The following is an 18659-nucleotide window of genomic DNA, read 5'->3' as shown; positions in this document are numbered from 1 at the left end:
TTGAATCTGTATTCTTTTACTTTGATATATTTATGAATACTTACAACAGTACTGCCATTTTTAAATTACTTTAAAATCAGGTTTGAAATCTAGCAGAGAAAGTGCTCCAACTTATTGCTTCTTTAAGACAAACTTGTCTATTCTAAGTTCTTTGATTTTCAAATACATTTTGAAATTAGCTTTTAAATTTCTCTAAAATCTCCTACTAGAAATATTAATCAGAATTGTGTTGATATAATATGCTAACAAAATTGAGTCTCCCAGTCAATGAACATGATATCTATTTCTCTATTTAGTCTTCTTTAATTTTTCTCACCAATTGCTTTTAGGGGCCTTGTACCTGCTTCATTGCATGTATTCTTAAGCATGGAATGATTCTGACTATTAATCTCTATTATGTTTTATTGAATTTCATTTTCTAGCTGCTAATTGCTAGTATGGAGAAATTAAGATGATGAAATCAACTTTATAAAGGTTTAATTTAGGTACAACAGACTGCACCACTTTAAAATGCATAATTCAATGCATGTTTACAAATGTATAGACTAATGGAACTACTGCCACAACCAAGATAGAGGAATTTATGCCCCAAAGTTTCTTGTACCCCTTTGCAGTTCATCAGTCTTTCAACCCTCGTCCCCAAGGAGCCGCTGTCACTTCAGGTTCGTTTGCATTTTTAACCATTTTCTATAGATGAAATTATACCTGCTTTCTTTTGTATCTGCCTTCTTTCATGCCTCAACGTAATTTTAAAATCCATCCATATGAGCATTTGCATCAACAGTTAATGCCTTGTAATTGCTGAGTAGTATTCCTTCATGTGGCTATACCATGTTTGTTTATACTTTCACTTGTTATTGGACATTTCTATGATTCCATATTTGGGCTATTATGAAGAAACTATAATGAGCATCCATACGTGGCAGCCAGGTCTCACTAACACAGGCCTCCCTAACAATTGTTTCAGTACTGACTGAGTGGTTCAGTTAAATATTAAGAGGAAGGAGAAAAAAAAAGCCAGTGCCCTTATACAAAGGCTGGAATGTAACAAAAGCCCACCAAGAGTTTTGCTTAGGCTTTTCCTGGACCTTAAAGCATGACAACATAATGAAGGCATTCTTAACAGGAGTCATTTAGTATTAAATAAGTTTCATTGGGGGTCTGAAGAAACTCCCCAGGCCTCCAGAAACAAGTTAATTGGAGGTCTGAAGGAACTCCCCAAACCTCTGTGATTTAGCAGGAGACAAGATAAGGGTCCCCAGCACCTAGACCCATTTAGATTAAGTGAATTTACTGAGGCTCCAGAGGAAGGTCTTCAGGACTCAGACCTTATAGATTAAAAGAAGTTAATCACTTATGTATTTAGATGAATACACACTTCCGCATACACATATAGCTTAGAAAGTACATAAGCTCAGGAAAACTTTGTAGTTTTGACTTGGTCTGTTGATAATTTCCAGGCCTTTTCCCTGTAACCAGTTGCAGAAGTGAAAACTCTCTTCCTCTCCAGTTCATCAGCGTCTCGCTACTGGGACATGAGAAATAGCAGCCCGCCCCTCAGTTTGGTCTGGAAACACACATACAGATCATTGTGCAGACATAGTGTGTAAATTCCCAGGAATGGAATGACTGTCCATCTGATTGGTACATGTTTAACCTTTAAGAAACTGTTAGATTTTCAGAGTCATAACATTTTTCATTCTTACCAGTATAAGACTTCCAAGTGGTTTATATCCTCACCAACATGTGCTATTTTCAGCCTTTTTAATTTTAGCCATTCTCTTGGATATGTACTGGTATCTCATTGTTGTATTGATTGATCTCCCTGATGACTAAACAGTAGAGCATCTTTTCCTATGCTAATTGACCATTCATGTGTCTTCTTTTCTGAAGCATCTATTCAAGTCTTTTGAGAAATTGTTTCATTGTGCTGTTTATCTTATCAGACTGCAATATATATAGTATATATATGTATAGCATACATATAGTATATATGTATAGTGTATATATATATATATAGTATATATGTGTGTGTGTATACATATATACACTCTAAAAAAAACCTTTGTTGGAGATAAATATATCTCCTATATTGTGGCTTCTATTTACGTTCTCTTAATGTTCCCTATTAGGAAAACGATAGATAATCTTCAAAAAGGTGAATATATATATACACACATATATGTGTGAGTGTGTGTGGGCAGGTGGGTGGGTATGTACACATATATATATATATGTCCTAAGAATCATTAATTCGACATATATGTGAGTATCTATTTCTGGATTCTCTCTTCTCTTCCACTGATATATATTCTATTTTTTTCAACAAAACACATGATCTTGATTTTCATAGCTGTAGAGTAATTCTGGAAATAGGTAGTGAATTCATTCACCATTATTCTTTTATAATATTGCTCTTTTATTACTCTTGATCATTGACATTACCATATAAATGCTAGAATCAGCTTGTAAATTTCTACCAAAATGCCGCTTGGAATTTTTACTAGAATTGCATTGGATCTGGAGATCAATTCATGAAGAACTGACTTTTTAAACATAACAATCTTCTGATCCATGACAAGGTTTATCTCACCACTAATTTAGTTCTTTCATAATTTCTCAAGCAACTTTTTTGTAGTTTTTGGTGTACTGGCCTTACATAGATTTTGTTGACTTTCTTTTTTTATCTTTTTTTTTTTTTTTGAGACAGAATCTCAGTTTGTTACCCAAGCTGGAGTGCAGTGATGCGATCTTGGTTCACTGTAACCTCTGTCTCCCAGGTTCAAGTGATCCTCCTGCCTCAGCCTCCCAAGTAGCTGGGACTACAGGCACATGCCACCATGCCCAGCTAATTTTTTGTATTTTTAGTAGAGACGGGGTTTCACCATGTTAGGCATGATGGTCTCAATCTCCTGACCTCATGATCTGCCCACCTCGGCCTCCCAAAGTGCTGACAGATTACAGGTGTGAGCCACTGCACCCAGCCTGTTGAATTTATTTATAACCACAACATGTATTTAGATGTTAATTTAAATTAAATTGTATTTTTATTTCATTTTCCAAATGCTCATTGCTAATATACAGAAATACAAAAGACTACTTATATTGAGCTTATATTCTGCAGCACTACCAAACTCACTAATTAGTTTTGGGAGATTTTTGTAGATTTCTAGGATTGTTAATATACACAGACATTATCTGTGAATAAAGACAGCTTCAATTCTTTATTTTCAATCTTTTCAATACTTTTATTTATTTTTCTTACTTTATTGCATTGATTTAGAGCTCTAGTGTAATGCTGAATTGAAAGAGTAACAACAGATATTCTACTTTTTTCTCTGATTTAATGGAAAAGCATTCAATCTTATGCCATTTAATATAATGTTACCTGTGGGTTTTTCAAATCTGCCCTTAATGGGGTTGGAAGTGTTGCCTTCTGTTCTTATCAGGCTGAGAGTTTTCTGGGGTTTGTTTTTATAAATCATGAAAAAAGTTTTCAATTTTGCCAAATGCTTTTACTGTGTATGACAAGGCAATCATACAGTTTTTCTCTTTTGCCCTGATAATATATAAAATTATATTTCTTAAATATAAAAAAGATTTCTTGAATCAAGCTAGGACAGTTTTTTTAATTATAAACTTTTAACAAATATAGTGAAATATAACTTACATGCAATTGAGATGCATTAAAGTGTATAATCATTAAAGTGTATAATTAAACTGTATAATTTTAAGAGTTTGAGCACAGTATACACGAGCCAAAGAGAAAGGACAGAAAACACTAAGTATGTCTCAGCATATGTGGTCTATCTTGGTGAATGTTCTATGTGAGTTTAAGAAGAGTTATTTGTTAGCTGTTCTTAGATGTATTTTGCTTAAATGTCGACTTGGCTAACTTGTGTCATTGATTGTGTGAATTAATTTTGTTCTAGTGGGCAGTAAAATTACTGTCTGATCACATTGGACTTATGTGGACTTGGTTTATGTTTTATTACAGTGGATTCATGGAAAGCCAAAAGCATTTCCCAAGACTTTCTAATTTGGTAGGACTCAATCACCAATCCACCCCTTTGTGGATTTTGTCAGGATTTGGTTTTAGGCTTTACTAGGGCTGGTCTAGAATAGGCCTTATTGTAAAGCATGACACTTATTCCTAAAGCACAGCCTTTCTAGTGTCTCAGTTGGATACCTGGATGCTAATGAGGTGTAAATGAGTTCTTCCCACCCTGGATGGCAGGAACTCCATCATCCATTCCCCAACCCTTCTCCACCACAAGTACCTCTGGTCCAAACTCAACTTTATAGCAGCCACTCCTATGTTAAATCTGTTAGTCTTTTCCTTGTGCAGGTACACTCCAGTCCTTGATAAGTATGCACATGGAACCCCACATGGACTTCGAGAGCTGCCCCTCTGAACAGCTGTCTCCTATTGGTGCCCTGCCCTGCAGATTGCAATTTCTTCAGTGGCCTTGAACTCTGATCTCTGCCTTCTCAGCTCAGTGGGGATGCCCTGCTCTGACAGGACTCTAGCCCACTGTGCAGCTGCTGAGAAATTCTCCCCAGACAAAAAACTAGGAAATCATGGGGCTTCCCCCTTAAGTTTCCTGTTGTACTCCCTGTTGTCCACTGTCTGAAAACAATTTTATGTTTGTTTATGAAGGCAGGATTAGTCTGATATGATTTATTCTAACAGATAGCAGTAGAAATCTGTTATAGTCTTTTAATTACTGTGTCTTTATAGTATTATGGTAGACAGAATCCTAAGATGAGCTGCAGTGATCTTTGCTCTTATATAATCACTTCTTCCTGAGTGCAGACAAAGCCAGCGATGAGGTATCACTCTTGTGATTGTGTTACAATTTATGGCAAAAACAAGTAGCAGATGTAATTGAGATCCCAAATCAGTCGAATCTAAGATAGAGAGATTATCTTATGAGCTTGACCAAATGAAGGTGAGTTCCTTGGAGGGACTGAGGTCTTCCTGGAGAGATGTGAAGTGCAGGAGGGTTTCCATGCAGGATGATTCTCCTCTGCTGGATGGAGAAAGCATGCAGTGGGAACATGGGAGGCCTCTAGGAGCAGCGAGAGGCCCCCAGCTGACAGCCAGCAAGAAAACAGAGATCTCAGTCCTGCAGTCACAAGGAACTGAACTCAGCTGACAACCTGAGGAAATTTGAAAGGAAGTTCTTCCCCAGAACTTCCAGAAAGAAACCTAGCCTAATTTCAGCCTGTGAGGCCCTGAGAAGAAGACCCAGGTAATCCAGGCCTGAACTTCTGATCTGTGGACACTGCAAGAAAGTAAATCATTGTTATTTTAAGCCTCTAAAGCTTGCAGTAATTTAGTATGCAGCAATAGAAAATTTTTTTTTAATTTTTTTGCACACAAAAACAATAAACATTTTCTAAAAATACATACAAACAAAAAGATGCATATCAAACATATTAGGAAGGTTGCACATGGGAAGATGGGGAATAGAAATGGGGAGTGGGAATCAAAATAAATGACAGAGGGACTTTATATGGATCAGTGATAATAACTCAATCCTCTATTTGACAAAGAAGGAGAAGGAAGAGGAAGAAAAAGAAAGTGGGATAAAGGATCAGAAAGGGAGGAAAACAGAAAAAATTAGAGTATGACTCCAGGATAGACCTGTTTTGTTGTCACTGAGTTGGTTGGTTGGTTTGTCTGTTGTATTTTTCATATGTTTCACCATGTTGGCCAGACTGGTCTCGAACTCCTAGCCCGAGGTGATCAACCCGCCTCAGCCCCCCAGAGTGCCGGGACCACAGGCGTGAGCCACCACGTCCAGCCCCCAGATTGCTTCTGGCCCCCGTGGTATACCTCCCAGACGGGGCAGTCGGGCAGAGGCGCTCCCCACATCCCAGACGGGGCGGCCGGGCAGAGGCGCTCCTCACTTCCCAGACGGGGCGGCCAGGCAGAGGAGCTCCTCACTTCCCAGACGGGGTGGCCGGGCAGAGGCGTTCCTCACTTCTTCCCGGACGGGGCGGCCAGGCAGAGGCGCTCCTCTCTTCCCAGATGAGGTGGCCGGGCAGAGGCGCTCCTCACTTCTTCCCGGACGGGGCGGCCGGCAGAGGCACTCTTCTCTTCCCAGACGAGGCGGCCGGGCAGAGGCGGTCCTCACTTCTTCCCGACGGGGCGGCCGGGCAGAGGCGCTCCTCACTTCTTCCCGGACGGGGCGGCCGGGCAGAGGCGCTCCTCACTTCTTCCCGGACGGGGCGGCCGGGCAGAGGCGCTCCTCACTTCTTCCCGGACGGGGCGGCCGGGCAGAGGCGCTCCTCACTTCTTCCCGGACGGGGCGGCCGGGCAGAGGCGCTCCTCACTTCTTCCCGGACGGGACGGCCGGGCAGAGGCGCTCCTCACTTCTTCCCGGACGGGGCGGCCGGGCAGAGGCGCTCCTCACTTCTTCCCGGACGGGGCGGCCGGGCAGAGGCGCTCCTCACTTCTTCCCGGACGGGGCGGCCGGGAAGAGGCGCTCCACACTTCTTCCCGGACGGGGCGGCCGGGCAGAGGCGCTCCTCACTTCTTCCCGGACGGGGCGGCCGGGCAGAGGCGCTCCTCACCTCCCAGACGGGGCGGCAGCCGGGCAAGGGCTGCAATCCCAGCACCCTGGTAGGCCAAGGCAGGCAGCTGGGAGGCGGAGGCTGCCGCGAGCCAAGACCACGCCACCGCACTCCAGCCTGGGCCACACGGAGCACCGAGTGAGCGAGACTCCGCCCGCAGTCCCAGCACTTCGGGAGGCCGAGGCGGGCAGAGCACCCGGGGTCAGGAGCCGGAGAGCAGCGTGGCCAACATGGCAAAACCGCGCCTGCAGCCAAAGGAGGAAAAGCAGGCTGGCGAGCGCTGGCAGTCCCAGGCAGTCCGCGGTGCGGGGCAGCAGCGAGCCGAGTAGATTACCTGCAGCCCGGGCCACAGAGGGAAAAGAAAAGGAAAGAAAGAAAGGAAGGAAGGAAGGAAGGAAGGAAGGAAGGAAGGAAGGAAGGAAGGAGCAATAGAAAATTAATACAAGTAAAATGGAGAAGACTTTGGAGTGGGGACAAGAATGAAATGGTGGGAGAGGGATGCCTGTATGCTGATATGGTTGATGACTGTATGGTTGAATTGGGTCTACCATTCCTCATCTAATTAGCTATGGTCTATTAAGGTGCATAGCTGTACACAAATATTGGTACTAAGTGAATCCCGAGTAATAAGATATTGCATCCTTGAAAGTAGATGAGAACACCCTGAATTGGTGGTCACCGTATCATATGTCATATATCAGGTCCCTCTGGGAAGGCCAGAGGAAGATTTACAGGATACATTTGTGACAACATTGAAGGCTTCTTTCTTCCCCAAAGGGACCCAATCTCCCCCCAGTCAAGAAGCTCCAAGTCTCTGAACTGGATGCCAGGTTATAAATTCCCACTATACTGACTCCATCAAGCTTCTGTCCTCAGAACTAGAGTTTATCAGTAAAAGATAGACTCATGGGAGTGTAGGCATTTATTCTCTTATTTTATATAAATCAGCTAATGTGCATGAACAAAACAGACTTTGAGGAAAGAAAGTCACAGTTGCCACAGGAAAACAGCTTCGACATCCTCATGAGTCATCATGGGTGTTCCATTGGGAGGACTTGATATGAGGCTTTCCTCCTCATGGGCTAGTACAGATCTGGGGGAAATGTCATCAAGTACTCGATTCAGAGTCTAGCAGCTGGGGCTGTTGATTCATCAGGCCTCCTGCAGCTGGAGATGCAAGTAGTGCATTTTCATGGCCGCCACAGGTGCCCTTAGGCTAGCATTCTTCAGAGCCAGAATCCAAAAAGCCACAGAAGCTCTGAGTATTTCCCTTTCCTCGGTCACCCACATAAATGGCTTCAGGTCCTTCTGGGGAAGGCCTGAAGGAAGATTTACAGCATACACTTGTGGCAGCATTGAAGGCTTCACTCTTCCTCAAGGGATCCAATCTCCCCTCCGTCAAGAAGCTCCAGGTATCTGAACTGGATGCCAGGTCATAAATTGCCACTATGGTCTCTGTCCTCAGAACTAGAGCTTTTCTAATTATTACATACATTGATTTCTTGTAGATTTCCCATCCATTACATTCCCAGATACCTCACGATGATTAGCAACCACCACAGGTCCCTGCCTCTCAAGGAAATCCCTCCCACCTTCTTTCTAGATGGCCAAGTCCCATGGCCTGTCCTCTACTCTTCCAGAACCCTATTTTTCTCACTGACAGCAGGGAGGGCAAATCCATGCATCGTCTCCCACCATGACCTCCAGCCTGCAAAGGAGAGGTGCCACAGGACCTTTACATGCACGCCGCTGTTCCCCTCACCTGTGCATTTCTTAATGCTTTGGTGAGGAGTATGTCTCTGGATCTTCCTTGGTGGGAGCTAAAGGAACAAAGGTAAATAATGGTATGGGACCCACTGAGAATTGGGGCTGTGGAAAAGTGGCCACTGAAGTAAGACATGCAGCTATTGTCAGATACTCAGTGCCAGAGCAGGGAGGGAGAGGAAAGAAGTACAGACCTCACCTGCCTCTCACTTCCAGGCTCCATCAGGTGCCCCCCATTGCTAAACCCAACTAGAAGTGTGCACGCAGGGGAGCCAGGGATGCATTTTAGAAGGGTAAGCCCTGAGTGGCATAAGACAGAATGGAAATGAGTGGAGAGTGGATCTGTGGGAAGGAGGAGGGGATGTTATTGGGGAACAAAAGGAGAATACTAGCTAATAATGCTAGGTGACACTAATATTCCAAAGTCTGTGCTCATATTCAGAAAAGAAAGTTCAGCAGAAAGCACTAAACCAGGAGTCAAGATACTGTATTTTCAACTGTTGTTCCAACAGCCATATTATAAAGGGCCAGTTTATTTCATGCGTTTCTAATTTGATCTAAAGTGCCAGGTGGCATTGGGGCTGGCACAGCCTTGCTCAATTATGTGTTGAAGAGTACACAGAGACTGCCAGGCTGAGGGAAGACGCAAGAGAATACAAGAGATGCTCTCAGGGAACAAGAAACCACATGGCCCCAGAGGCAGGGGCAGCATCAGCCACTGTTGGCTGTTCATTTCCCAGACAGAGCCCACAAGCCTCAGCCATGCTTTGCTTCTGCAAGATGCTTCTTCACCTTTTCAATAAACCTGCCTGAATTTAAGCTGATAGGGGTTTATTTCTCCTTCGTCATAAATGAAATTTTTCACCGCAACAATCTCCAATGAATTGTGGGCACAGCAGGCAGGTGCATCCCTGCTTCTGTTCCACTATCTCCCCTGTAGGTTGAAAAGGAGGAGGTACTGAATTACCTCCAAATGTTCCTCTCGCTCTGATATTCTGTGATTCTGGTTTCTTTTCAGCTACATTGTTTTTGGAAGCATGTATCCTGAGGCATCCAGTTGAACAAACTTTGTCTACTGTGTCCAGGCATTCCTGGTGGTATTTCAGACAAGACTTTCTGGGGTTGCTGCACTCACAACCACTGAACCAATTCTATGACCATCCTTTTCATGGCCACATGTTTGCTCATTTTGTGTGTACACAAAGGGAGGGGACAGACAGCAAACTTGCATGTTATAAATTGTATCATCTTAAAAAGGAAACAAGGCAACACTTTGCAATAAAACCTTAAGATGCATTAAATTTAAGCCTAATGCAATAAAGAATGCCCATAAAATTCTTATCTAAAGAATGCTTAGAAAATTGTTAAACAAGGGACATCATCATTTGAAGTGATATGAAGAAACCTCCTTAGCTAAGCATATGGGCTAGATTAGAGAGAAAAATAAAGGACCCATCTCTTCCCTGGAAAAACTACTGATAGCATCTTTCAAAAAGCTCTCTGTGTTTGAGTTTGCACCTTGATCCATAGGCTCACATTTGATCCCAACTGGCAGCTACTTCTTGGCATTGACATTGGATTCCCAACTAGTAAATCTCTCCAAGATCTGAGTTTCTGCAGATATGATAATTTTTTTTTACCATCCTTATCTTCAAGGGCTACCAAAAAGGAACAAAGAATTTATTTACCTCCCCAAGGGAAAAGGTTTTACCAATGAGACACTTTCTTACCATGACCCCAGGGCCCCCCATGCCCTGTTTACTTGAGTGCCCTGTGTGGCCTGACAGAAGCTCATGCTGGTCACAGGATTTCTTACATAATTAACCTCCTTCCTGAATCCCAACTTCATGGTGGTGGTGATGACAGGTGTCCTGTATCCCAGGCTCATGTCTCTGAAGTCATCAGCCTGTCTCCACTTAGAAAAAATTACATGTATATAGAGAGGCCTCTTTGGAAGTAGCAAAAGCTTTCTCACCTTCATACATTAATGGTTGGAATGTCCAGTAGTATAAACACTTTGGGAAAAAATGTCTGGCATATTCTTACTGAACTAAACAACTACCTATTCTATGACTCAGTAATTCCTAAGCATTTATCCAAGAGAAATTAAAACATATGTCCAGAAAATGGTTTATACAAGAATGTTCATAGCAGTTTTATTCACAATAGGAAAAACTGAAAACATTCAAGTATCTGTCAATACAAGAATGGATCAATAAACTGTGATACATTCATTCCATGGAATGGCTAAAGGAACAAACTGTTGACACACAAAACAACATGGATGAATCTCAAAAACATTTTGAGTGCAATAGGAGCCATATGCAAAAGAGTGTGAGAAAAAAGATAAATAATAATGGTTTCAAGAAATGCAGAGCAGAGAGCCCAGAGGCAAAGACCCACAGGAAGGCAGGTCGGTCCCAGGCTGTGGATCCTAATTAAGAAACTCCTGCTGGATTTTGCCCAGCTCCATTTCCAAACTCTTTTAGGTCAGTGACTTCTTTGTCCCCTCCATGTTCCCTCATTTTGAACTAGAATCACTGTAGTTGTTATTCTATGACTGTCCCATCATTTCACATCAGGGACAGATAAGCTGTTTGTTCAGTTTCACAGGTTGAAGGAGGTAAGAGAATTATGTCAAGGATCTGTACTCAGAGAAGGTAGGAGCTTGAGAAGGACTCCATGAGTTATTATTGGTTGATGATGGAAAAGAGAGGTAAGGAGGAAAGCAGGTGGCCTCTGGAGTCAGAGTGTCTCCCGGCTGACAGTCAGCAAAGACAAAGGGCCCTCAGTCCCCCAGAAACAAGAATACGAAGTCTTTCAGTATCTGTAGTGAACTTGGAAAAATAGCTTCAGCTCTAGAAAAAAATACAGCCAGCCCATTCCTGGATTTTAGCCTCACATGACTCTTATCAGAGAACCCAGCCACTTCATTCCAGACTTCTGTGGTTTCAAACCACTGGTTTGTGGTAATGTGATAATAGGCAGCAAGAGAAAACTAGTACAGGTGCCTGTCTCTCCTCTTGAATTTCAATTTTAGATACATAGATGCTAACCCCTCTAAAAGAAAAAGATTCAATCAATCAATCAAAGAACTACAGTAAAAATATTGCCCTCACCTTTATGTGGCTGTTCCAGAGCCCTTGCCACCTGAAGAAGACAATGAGGGGTATTTCAGGCATGTGAAGAGTGTGGCTTTACTGTTATCAATCACATTTCTGAAAGAATAAAAATGGTTCCGTTCGGGCCATGGCTCATGTCTGTAATCCTAGCACTTCGGGAGGCCAAGGCAAGTGGATCACTTGAGGTCTAGAGTTAGAGACCAACCTGGCCAATTGGATAAACCTTGTCTCTACTAAAAATACAAAAATTACCCAGGCGTGGTGGTGGGTGCCTGTAATCCCAGCTACTCAGGAGGCTGAGGCAGGAGAATCACTTGAACCCAGGAGGTGGAAGTTGCAGTGAGCTGAGATCACACCATTGCAATCCATCCCGAGGAACAGTGCAATTATTTATCTCAAAATAAATAAATGAATAAGTAAAAAAATAAAGATGGTTCATTACTTAACTCCACATATTATTATATGAAAATGTATCACTTCGATTTTAATAGCAGATTTTTTTAAATTCCTTTTCTTGTGCTCACCAGACAAGGTTTGGTAGCAAATACCAGTCACCAGCACAGACGAACCAATTCAAGGAGAGCCATAAACAGGACTACTATTATGTTCCCCCAAAAACCATCCCTAGAATGCAATCTCTTCTCTACTTGTCACAAAACGAACATAATAGTCCACCACTATATAAAGTCCCAAACACGGGAAAATGTAAATACAATGAAGTCTGCTTTCCAAATATTTATTTTATTCAGACCCAGTCATGGGGACCAGGGATTAGGAAATGACTACAAAGAGGTTCAAGGGAATTTGGGAAGTGACAAAATGTGCTAAAGTTGAACTCTGCTGATGGCTGCACAATTCGATAAATCAACTTAAATCATTGAGTTGTACATTGACAATGGGTGACTTTTATAACAAGTAATTCCTTAAACGAACTTTTGGGTTTCTATTCCAACATGGAAAGAGCTAGGTGGTCATGACTTGTCCTCACAGCTAGAAAAAAGCTGAATGAACTGAAAGCCAACCCTTCTAGGGTGGACCAGAGAATTGAGGTCACAGGGAAAACTGCCACCTGAAAAATGAAAAAAACAGGCTAACACACAAGGAGTCACAGCTCACAGGGACGAGAAGCTGCTGGGGACAGCAAGTAGGAGGAGCACTTAAATGGTATTGACACATTACTAGAAGCTCAGGGTGGCCTGGCTAGAGCACTGAAAACTCCTTGAAAACCAGACTAAGGGGGAATCTCACACATTTCCAAGTTTTACTGTAATGATCTCAACCAGGTTCTCATCATGAAGTTCAGAAAAACTCCCCGAAGTTTGGCACTACCAACTTCAGGACTTACATTAAGCTACAGTAGCCCAAATAGGGTGAAGTTGGTGAAAAGAGAAAACACACATAAATAGATCCATGGAAAAGAATACAGAGCCCAGAAACAGGCCTACATACAGCCCACTGACCTTCCATGAAGGTTTAGAGACAATTCAAAACAGCAAAGATAGCCTTTCCAACTAGTGGTGCTAGAACAGCTGGACAACCACATGCAAAAATATATATATATAAATAAATCCAGGTATGCATGTTCTACCCTTTATAAAATAAATCTTACACATAAATGTAAGGTGCAAAACCATAAGAATCCTAGGAGATAGGAGAAAATCTCGGGGATCTTGGGTTTGATGATGGCTTCTTGGATACAAAACCAAAAGCACAATCTACTAACGAAAAAAATTAAGTTGAGCCTCATTAAAATTAAAAACTTCTGCTCTGTGAAAGACACTGTTAAGAGAATGGAAAAAGCAAGTCACAGACTGGCAGAAAATATTTACAAAATAATCTGATGGAAAAACTGCTGTCCAAAATATATGAAGAATTCTGAGAACTAAACAACACAAAGCAAAAAAAAAAAAAAAAAAAAAAAAGGTGAAAGATCTGAACACCTCATTAATAAAATATACAGATGGCAAATAAGCATATGAAAAAGATGCTCAAAATCATTTGTAGTGAGGAAATTGCACATTAAAACAACAATGACGTATCACTGTAAACCTATTAGAATGGCTAAAATGCAAAAAGGTGAACTCACCAAATGCTGTCAAAGACGAGGAGCAACCAGAACTCTCCATAGCTAGTGGAAATCAAAAGAGTACAGTCACCTTGGAAAAGTTAAATTCCCTCAAAATCCTGCACATAAGTACTTAGAGCAATTTTATTCATAATTGCCAAAACTTGGAAGTACCCAAGATGTCTTTCACCAAGTGAATGAATAAACAAACTGTGTTGCAGCCATACAATGAAATCTGATTCAGTGATTTTAAAAAACAAGCTATCAAGCCATGAAAAGACATGGAGGAACTTAAAGTACACAATGCTAGAAAGAAGCCAGTTTAGAAACCTAAAAACTGTACAATTCCAACTCTAGGACATTCTTGGAAAGTCAAAAAGATAGAAATAGTAAAATGATGAGCGGTTGTCAGGGATGGAGGAGAGGAGGAGCCATGAAATGGAGAAGCACAGGGAATTTTCAGCAGTGAAACTATTTTGCATGATGCTGTATTGGGGATTTAGGACATTATGTAATTGCCAAAACCCATAATCTGTGAAACTCAAAGAATGAACTCTAATGTAAACTATGGACTTTAGTTGATAATGGTGTATCAACAGTGGTTCATCAATTGTAACAAATGCGCCCTACTAATACAACATACTAATAGGGGAAATTGTGTGCTGGAGGACAGGGGAGCCTAGGAGAACTCTCTGTACTATCCACTCCATTTTTCTGTAAACCTAGAACTGTTCTAAAAAATAATGTCTATTTTTTTTTTTAATTAGGATGCAGCAGCCCCATATCAAGGTTTTGGTGGCATCCTGTTATTGTGTGTTAGTACTTGGCATTGAAGTGCACCAACCTGGAGTCACAGCAGTTGGAGATTTCAATGCCTGTGCCATTTACCTCTAACCCTGGGGTGCCCCTGGAATACAGCTAGCAGATCAGTTAGGTAGAAGCAGCCTCAGCAATCTAGACAGTGCAGGTTTCTGGCAAGGATAGGTACAAACCATCTGGGTGGGCAGAACTTGGTGAAGACTAGGTACCACTGCGACTCAGCAGCTGCCCCAGTGGCACCCACAAATCAAAGGAGGGGGCTGGAAGGAGCTAAGGGCTACACGACGAGCTCCCTGCCTGCAAGACAGAAGCAGCTCCAGAGATTTTGGTAAATAATGTAGGTTTCAGTACAGTGTGGTCTATTCAAAAAAGTAGAATGAAAAGGAAAGAAAAAGAGAGAAAGAAAGAAAAAGAAAAGAAGAAAGGAAGAAAGGAAAGAATAGAGGGAGGGAGGAAAGGAAGAAGGAAGGGAGGGAGGGTGGGTGGGCAGGAGGGAGGGAAAGAATAAAGAGAGAGAGAGTTAGAGGGAAGTAGGGAAGGAAGGAAGGAAGGAAGGAAGGAAGGAAGGAAGGAAGGAGGGAAGGAAGGCAGGCAGGCAGGCAGGGAGGGAGGGAGGAAGTTAACAAATTTACATGAAGATGAGAACATCCAGGGGAACTTACACCACCAATATTTTCCATTAACAGGAACACACTAACTAGTTATTAGAGAGAGACGCACTACTGTAAAACCATATACTGTTTCCATGGGGTACAACCCCTTCCTCCTCCTCTGAAACACATTCTGACTCTGGCCCACTGTTGCAAGACACTGAGTCTTATCTTTGGGTAAGTTCTGGTGCCCACAAGAATGAGATGAGATGATGGACTCCAGAACACCAGGCCATGACCTTCCCTGCTGCTCCTTGTCCACTCCAGAAGCTACCCGGCTGCAGTTGGGGACCCCAGCCCCTGGGTCTGACATCATCCATTTGCCATTCTCACTGGACTTCTCTCCTTGCACTGGCTCCCACTCCCCCAGGACCCAGTGGGCGACCACGTGAGAAAGACACAAACAGGCCACGCCCCTTTCTTTCTCCCCCTCTCAATGCCTGCAGTGGTGGGTTCCATTGGGTAGTGACCTGAGATTTACTCATTATGGGGCCTCTAGCCCAGACCAGGGCCTGGTACCTAATAGTCACCCCATGAATGCTCAGTGAAAGAAGGTGTCCACCACAAAGTCCTGGGGAACCAAGAATTCCACTGTGGCCCATAAATTATAAGTCCTACAGGATTCTGGAATTGGAGATGGGAAAGGCCTTCAAAAGTGGCCTCTCTTTTAACCCATTATACTGGCAACTGAGCCATGTTTCCCCATCCTGGACACATCTAGAGGGCACTGCCTAAAACCAGACATATCTCCCCACCCAGGACAGTGCAGGGGCCTTAGTCTGGGGGATGCAAGTGGACAGGGAGGGGCTGAGCCACAAAACCTGAAGAGGAGGAAGCAGGTGAAAGGGGACAGCAGGGTGGAAACACAGAGGAATGGAGGCAGAGAATGGGGGTTGAGAGGGGAAGAGACAGGAGAGGGATGCAGATCTAGCTACTAAGGAAAAGTCCTGGAGAGAACACTGTCCTCTCCTGAAGTAAAATCACTTCCCCCTGACCACGGCACTGCAGGTTGCAGGCAGCACATGCTGTGAATATTTGTTCATTCATTTAACAAATATTTATTTAGTATCTGTTTCATGCCAGTCAAGGCCCTGAGATGTTTAGGGACCTTGGCATCTTCCCTTCACATCTGAGTCATAATAAAAAGAGGATCCTCTGACCCCATCGAGCTGGCAATGCCTCGGGATTTTTACCTGTTGGATCTGGCAGCCCTTCTTGTCAGCCCACACCGTGTGAGGCTGCTCTTGGTGCACTGAATGGGGAAGTTTCTACGTCAGTGCCTCGGAGAGTCCACTGGAAGCCCTGGACAGTGGGAGTCCGTGGCATCCCAAGGATGGAGGCCAAGAGCACACAGCACTGAAGCTCCAGACACCCTCAGGAGGATGGTAAGGGACGATCAGCTGGTGAGAGCTTGGGTCACCAGGAACCTTTGCCTGGGTCTAAATAGGATTTGCCTTCAGATTGCCTATGAAATAAAAGAAAGAAGTCAAGGTTAACATCGAGATTTGGGGCTTCAGCAACTTGAAGGATGGAGCTGCCATTTACGGAGACTGGGAAGACCCAAGGAGGAGCAGATTGAAAGGTGGTGGGGAACTAGAGTTGGTTGGGTTTCTGTCGTATGTAATCAACAGTCCTGACCACCTGTAATCCTGGCACTTTGAGAAACCGAGATGGGCAGATCACGAAGTCAGGAGATTAAGACCATCCTGCCTAACATGGTGAAACCCCATCTCTACTGAAAATACAAAAAATTAGCCGGGCGTGTTGGCAGGCACCTGTGGTCCCAGCTACTTGGGAGGCTGAGGCAGGGGAATAGCATGAACCCGGGAGGCGGAGGTTACAGTGAGCTATCTTGTCACTGCACTCCAGGCTGGGTGACAGAGTGAGACTCCATCTCAAAAAAAAAAAAAAAAAAAAAAAACAGTCCTGACCAGCCTGGGCACCATAGTAAGACCCCATCTCTGAAAATAAAAAATGAAAAATTAGCTGAGCATGGTGGTACACACTTGTAGTCTCAGCTACTCGGGAGGCTGAGGCAGGAGGCTTCCTTGAGCCTTGAGTTAGAGGTTAGTGAGCTATGATGACACCACTGCACTCCAGCCTGGGGGGAGAAAATAAAGAGTCCTGACTAAATACTTGAGTAGCCAGGGAAGTTTTCACAAAGTATTTGAGGCAGATCTTAGTGAACAAGAATTTGATTATTTCTGTTAGGGAATTAAGAGAGTATGGGTGTAGTTAGTTAATGCTTATTGAACTATCTTTGGAATCTCATCTATTGGTCTATCTGGTCAATCTGTACACGTATATTCTATACACTGTCTCACTGAGCTTTCAGTAGGTTATGCTACAGTAACAAAAGCCCCAAAATCTTAGCAGCTACACATACAAAGGTTTATTTTTCATTGACATATACTTTTTTGGCAGGTTGACTATGATTCTGCTCTATACAAGCTATTTTATTTGTTAGGTGGTGAAAACTGTGATACTTGGAGATTGTTGAATATGGTATTAGTATGTTATTCATTCATTCATTTAACAAATATTTATTCAATATCCGTTTCATGCCAGGCAAGGTCAAGTACTCAGAATACAGTGGTGAATAAAAGAGACAAAATCTCTAATTTTCAGGAGCTTATGTTGAAAATGAGATTGAACACATACAAAATAATCATAATAACAATAATGAATACTATATTTACAAATAATAGCTGTAAGACATTTTAGCACCTGTTTTAAATTAGAAAAATATAAAAATTATTAAAACTAAAATGGCCAGATGTGATGGCTCACACCTGTAATCCCAACACTTTGGGATGTCATGGTGGGAGAATCAACTGAGCCCAGGAGTTTGAATCTAGTCTGGGCACCATAGGAAGACCATGTCTACAAAAAATAAAAAATTAGCCAGGCATGGTTGTGCATGCCTGTAATCCCAGCACTCTGGGAGGCTGAAGCAAGCAGACTACTTGAGCCCAAGAGTTCAAGACCAACCTGGGAAATATGGTGAATCCCCATCTCTACAAAAAATACAAAAATTAGCCAGGCATGATAGCACATGCCTATAGTCACAGCTACTCAGGAGGCTGAGGTGGGAGGATTGCTTCAGCCAGGAGGTGGAGGTTGTAGTGAGCTGAGATTATGCCACCACATTCCAGCCTAGGCAATAGAGTGAGACCCTGTCTGGAAAAAAAAAATGCAAAAACTAAAATAAAATTGCTACAAGGTTAATACAGAAAAATGAGTTCATATTCTTAGGCTAGGCTTGATTTCTTCTTTTTCTTTCACTTTCTTTCTTTCTTTCGTTCTGTCTGTCTCTTTTTTTGTACAAGACAGAGTCTTACTCTGTCAACCAGGCCAGAGTGCAGTAGTGCAATCTTGGCTCACTGCAAACTCCGCCTCCCAGGTTCAAGCAATTCTCCTGCCTCAGCCTCCTGAGTAGCTGGGATTACAGGTGCCCACCACCACACCTGGCTAATTATTGTATTTTTAGTAGAGACAGGGCTTCACCATGTTGGCCAGGCTGGTTTCATACTCCTGACCTCGTGATCCACCTGCCTAGGCCTCCCAAAGTGCTGGGATTACAGGCGTGAGCCACTGCACCTGACCAGGCATTGATTTCTTAAACAGGACACAATTAGCAGTAACCATAAAGGAAAA

The 18659-nt window shown here is 42.9% G+C and overlaps 1 pseudogene across 1 annotated transcript in view; it reads right to left on the bottom strand.

Moving 5' to 3' along the window:
• LOC100583376 overlaps positions 1–16328 on the bottom strand; it is a 40412-nt pseudogene extending 24084 nt beyond the window's left edge. The window contains exon 1 of the transcript XR_004032671.1: positions 16196–16328. The product of XR_004032671.1 is annotated as a neuroblastoma breakpoint family member 3-like (transcript). The remainder of the gene's footprint in view (positions 1–16195) is intronic.
• Positions 16329–18659: the final 2331 nt, after the last annotated feature.

Source organism: Nomascus leucogenys, chromosome 12 (genome assembly GCF_006542625.1).
Source record: "Nomascus leucogenys isolate Asia chromosome 12, Asia_NLE_v1, whole genome shotgun sequence".
In the NCBI taxonomy this organism is placed as follows: Eukaryota; Metazoa; Chordata; class Mammalia; order Primates; family Hylobatidae; genus Nomascus; species Nomascus leucogenys.
Note: the sequence above shows the minus strand (reverse complement) of the source record. Positions and strands in the feature narration are given on the sequence as shown.